Here is a 5,926-nt window from a genome sequence, read left to right on the forward strand (position 1 = left end):
TGCCTCACACTCAGCCTGAGTATGTCCAAAACCTTGACATCCATGACACTGAAATTCTCTTCTTTTGACCGTTGGACAATCGGTTATGAAGTGACCGTATCCCTTGCATTCATAGCACTTGACATCAGCCTACTTGTTCCCCTTGTCAGATTCAGTAGCTGTCTTCCTTCCTGGAACAAACCTCTTCTGTCCTTGCTCTACCTTGCGTAGAGCTCTGTCAAATCGCCTGACCAATAGGCTTACTGGATCATTATCTGCATCTTCAATTTTTTCCACTGATGTTAAAGCGATTCCTTTTTCCTTCGTTCCACCAGAAACCTCCATTTCATGAGCTTGAAGCATCCCGACTACTTCATCAAACGTCATCTCGTCAGTGTTCAGAGAAACGCTCATAGCTGCCTTGTATGGCATGAACTTAGCTGGTAGACACCTTAGGAACTTCTTCACTAGCTTCTTTTCTTTGTATTTTTTACCAAGCGTTAATGCTTCCTGAGCTAGTGAGCTGAGCTTGGAGCTGAAGTCACCAATCGATTCATGTTCATCCATTTTAAGTTCCTCAAATCTGGTTGCAAGCATGTTTTTTCTGGAGCTCTGAACCTTCAGTGTTCCTTCAAAATGTACTTGGAGAATGTTTCATGCATCTTTTGCTGACTCACACCCTTGGATCAACTCAAATTGATTTCTCGCTACACTGCAGTGAATAACAGTAAGAGCTCTCGCATTGAATTTAGCCATCTTGTTTTCTTCATCCGTCCAGAGCTCTTCTCCCTTTGGTACATCAGTTCCATCATCACCTCTGGCAACAGGTGCCGTCCACCCAGATTCCACAGCTTTCCACGCCAGAGGATCTATCCCCTTGATCGTCACCTTCATCCGAGCCTTCCAAAAGCTGTAGTTTCCTACTTCAAGGATCACCCTTAAGTGCGACAACATCTCACGGTAGGTTTCCATCTTACTCCGCAGGATCTTACCTGTTTAAAAAAAACAAATACATATACCCGCTCTGATACCACTTGTTGATGTAAGATAATCAAGCTACACTAACTAGAACACATAGTATCACAGTGATATTTCTTTTCAATGAATTCGACTAGATTAATCCTTTTAAAAGCACATACAAGTTCTTCTTAAAAGCAATCCTTCAAGCAAGCTCAAGACAAACCTTGACTTGTTGACTAGTCTTACTCGTTCACAGACTTCACGTAGTCTATGAACCACTCAAACCCTTAACCCCTAGTGGCTTTGCTTCTCCTTATTCGGACTTGCAAAACTACTATTGCTAAAAGCTCTCTCTGTGTGTTAACAGGCCACACAGTGCCAAGTCTCCTCTTTTTATATTCTTTAGAGGAGAAACCATAGACATAAAATCTATTTAATGGAAACTTTCCATATCTTCTTCTTCAGCGAATAAGCCAATCTTCCTTTCTTCTGTGTTAGATTGCTTCTTCTCCAATTCTTCCTTTAAACTGACTCCTTCAGTAGTTCTTCCTTGAATGCTCATTAACTCACTCGACCAGCTTCTTGTATCCTCATCTGATGTCGTAGTTCATGTCGTGCTTCATGAACTACTACAGCTCCGTCTTGACTATACATATTCAATCTCCCCGTTTTTAATCCTTGTGTCTCACAAGTACATAAGATGAAGTCACACACACAACACAGGGATTCGTAACAAACAAGATCAAACTCATATAGGCATGAAGCAACCAAAAACATACTTATATTATCCTAATAGTTGGCTTCAAGTATTTAATACATCTTAACAAAGACAACACACATAAATACTCCCCCATAAACCATGATCAGTCTGAATAATAAGATAAACACAATTGCAGCAAGTGGTGCAATCGAAAAGTACATAAAGCATATAAACATAAAAGGTTGCTCCCCCATAAACTTAGCCCTTCTTCATCTTAATCCTCATCTTCTCCCCCTGCTTGTGAGCACAAGGGTTAAAAACAAATGTAAACACAAGTCTCAAAAGAATAAGACGTTACTAACCTGCAACAGAGCGACTCAGATCCTGAACAATGTCAGTCAGTGCTTGAAGAGCTCGGGTGGTTTGCTGTAAGACCGTGTGAAGATCATCCTGAGTCAGCACTCCTTGAGGTATGGAAAGTTTGCTGTAAGACCGTGTGAAGATCATCCTGAGTCAGCACTCCTTGAGGTGTGGAAACAGAGCCAAGGTCATGCACACTGAAACGTCGCGGTCCTGTGGTGGTGCTTGGAGGTGGAGCACTCGAGGATGATGGCAGAGGGTGTGACACACGAGCTGACCTTGAAGAAGGTTTTCCTTCCCCTCCCTTTTTTGCCTTACTCTTTGCCTTAGCGAGGTGCTGTTCATAGATCTCACCAACCCGTTTGTCCTTTGTATAGACCACTGGACCCTGAGCTTTCTCACCCGGGAGAAGAGAGACACGATGTTGCTTTTGGAGGACACTCATGATCAAGCGAGGAAATATCAACCAGCGAGAGTCATTCTTCTGCACCACACCAAGATTCATGACTTGCCTGAAGATCAATCTTCCCATATCAACTCGGATTCCTCGAGCCATCTTGTAAATCAACCGTGCTCGATCAACAGAGACATGTGTCTTGTGTGTAGATGGGATCCAATTGTAGGCAGCAATGATCATGAGGGCACCGTAGCGGGGAGACAAGTCAGCAGTGGTCAGATTGCCCCATTCCTTTCGAGTTCATTCAATGAGAAACTCCGCCAACTCAGACTTCGAGATGCTATCAAGAGTGGTCTCTTCTTCTACCTCATCTTCATCCAGAGGTTCGACATGCAGAGTCTCGTTGATCATTGTTGGAGAGAACTCATACGTGTGACCACGCACTTGGACCGCTATCTCCTCTGCATCTGCTTCAACCTTTGTGTCAGGAAGACCTGCATAGAACTCAGCAACGACTTGTTCAACATAGTTTCCGAGTGCTGAGACTGTGGTTCCCATAGAACCTTTTGCGATGATCTCAACATAGCCCCACTGATCCTTCTCAGTCATATCCACAGATCTCTCGGCTATGAGGCTCCGACGCATAAATTGCTGAACCCTCTCGGTGACTGGGGATACTTCAGCCGCAGCACTTCTCTCAGACGCTTTCCTGGATCGAACACGGCTTGAAACATAGGTATTCTGAACAAGGACTGGAGGACTCAACTCATCAGTCGATGGTTCCTTAGATGTGGACTTAGAGACGCCAGATTTACTCGTCTTGCGTCGCTTTGAAGATCCTAATCCCAATTTCTTCATCATCCGCTTCTTCCTGCTTCGTTTCTCAGTGATTTCTTCAGCAGATGACCCGAGAGAAACTACATCCTCAGCCCCTGCCTCAGATCGATTCTGACTCTGCTCTTCTGCCTTGTCACCAGAGTCAATCTTTTCATCAGGGCAAAGAAGCAAAAGAGGGTCGGCTACCTGATTTGGGTTTTCATTTTTGAGTGATTCAGACGGCGTAGCGTCGAGTGGGGCAGATGGAGACTTAGGCGACGCTGGGTCAGTCGATGTTGTAGTATCTGGAGCAACCGGAACTTCTTCTTGGACAGAGGAGACTTGCTGATCACCGGTTTTGTCAGACAGAGCCTTCTCACGTGCAGTGTTGAACTCGTCTAGTTCCTCTGTGACCTCTGGAGCAGATTCGTTGTCGGTAACTCATTTCTCGAAGGAGTTGCCTCAGATCCTTCATCAGCGAGATGAGGCCTTGGGGATTCATCCTCTGCATGTGACGAGGAAGTAATTGCAACATCACGTTTAGCCATCTTCTTCGTTCTCACCAAAGATGTCAAGAAATCGCCTTTTTGATTGTGAGCAAAAGAGACGGTGAGGAGCAGTTCTTGATTTGAAACAGTAATCGTTTAAGGTTTCTGATTCAGAACGTCCCTTAAGAGGGAAACTTAATCAACTTTTCCGAAATTGCTACTCCGGTCCCTCCTTGTTAACCTTTTTCCTTATTTGACCTGTACTTTCAAAATCTCTCATCCAAACCCAAAGTCATTCAAGCACCTTTGTGAATTAATCGTGTATCACAAGACTTTCAGAATAGTAATCAAACACGAGTTAACAAACTCCTAATTGGCCAATCTTGATCTCATAAAAAAAAATATTTGTACCTTTTACATGAGTACTGCAAGACTTGGCTCAGCACTTGATTCAGGTTGCACGTATCACTCTTTGAAGATTTTATGATCTGGTGCACCTGATTATTTTTTTATGGCTAGCTTTCACATTGCCATGCCTTTATCAATCATGTAGGTTTTCAACCTTTATCTGCGTGCTGTGAAACTCATATTGTCACCCTTGTTTCCTTTTTTTTTTTTGAGCATCTTTCTGAAACATAACTGGCTCTTTTAAGATTAGGGAAGGGCCACGGATTGACGCGAAATCTGTACTTCACACATTGACGGCACAGCAAGCAGCTTTTTTCCACAGCGTTCTCATGTCCAAACATAATCTGAATTATACGTACATCCTGAGCAAGTGCCTGCACTAACATCTGCACATCTTGACTCAATGGTCAAGCTTACACACTCCAATTGCATTTCTCAGAGTAATATAACGAGTGTATTCAAGAGATTTAGTAAATATATCAGCCAATTTAGAATCAGTAACTACATGATCGATGACTACCTGATTGTCTTCAACCAATTCTCTGATGAAATGGTGCCTGATGTCAATGTGCTTTGTTCGCGAATGCTAAACTGGATTCTTTGAGATATCGATTGTAATTTTATTGTCGTAGTATACAAGAAGAGGACCAGAGTGCACTCCATAATCAGCTGACATTTGTTTCATCCAGATCAGTTGTGAACTACAACTTCCCATAGCGATATATTCTGCTTCTGCTGTAGAAAGTGATACATAGTTTTGCTTCTTACTCAGCCATGAAATGAGATTGTTTCCAAGAAAGAAACATCATCCACTTGTGCTTTTCCTGTCATCAGCACATCCTGCCCAGTCTGCATCACAGTAGTCCACCAAGTTCTCATTCGAGTTTCTTGAGTAGTACACTTCAAGGTTCTCTGTTCCTTTGACATACTTGATGATTCTCTTCACAGCATTTAGGTGAGACACCTTCGGTTTAGCTTGATATCTCGCACAGAGCCCAACACTGAACGATAGATCCGATCTACTAGCAGTGAGATATAGTAAACTCCCAATCATCCCTCGATAAAGCTTTGTGTCAACATCCTCTCCTGCTTCATCGCGTGCAAGTTTCAAGGTGGCACTCATAGGTGTTTTGGAGATCTTGCTGTCCGTAAGTCCAAATCGTTTCACCAGACTTTGTGCATATGCGGCTTGAGATATAAATACTCCTTTCTCTGATTGATCAATCTGTAGCCCCAAGAAGTACTTCAGCTCACCACACATACTCATCTCAAATTCTTGTGTCATGTTCTTCACAAACTCGTCTACCATTGATTGAGATGTGCTCCCAAAGATTATATCATCCACATAGATCTGAACAACAATTATGTCCTTCTGTTTTTCCATGAAGAACAAGGTCTTGTATATACTTCCTCTGATGTAACCACCATCCACAAGAAATCCAGTAAGTCTCTCATACCAAGCCCGAGGTGCCTGCTTTAATCCATACAGAGCTTTCTTCAGTCGGTAGACATGATTGTGATGGATTGGATCCTCAAACCCCTTTGGTTGTTCTACATACACTTCTTCTTGCAGTATCCCATTTAATAAGGCACTCTTCACATCCATTTGATAAACCTTGAAGTTTAATATACATGCCATCCCCATAAATAACCGTATGGATTCCAGTCTTGCAACTGGAGCAAAGGTCTCTTCAAAATCAACTCCTTCGATTTGTGAGTAACCTTGTGCTACAAGTCGTGCCTTGTTGCGAACCACTTCTCTATGTTCATCTGTTTTGTTTTTGAAAATCCACTTGGTTCCAACAATGTTGACTCCAT

This window comes from Brassica oleracea, chromosome C9, assembly GCF_000695525.1.
Source record: "Brassica oleracea var. oleracea cultivar TO1000 chromosome C9, BOL, whole genome shotgun sequence".
Classification (NCBI taxonomy): Eukaryota; Viridiplantae; Streptophyta; class Magnoliopsida; order Brassicales; family Brassicaceae; genus Brassica; species Brassica oleracea.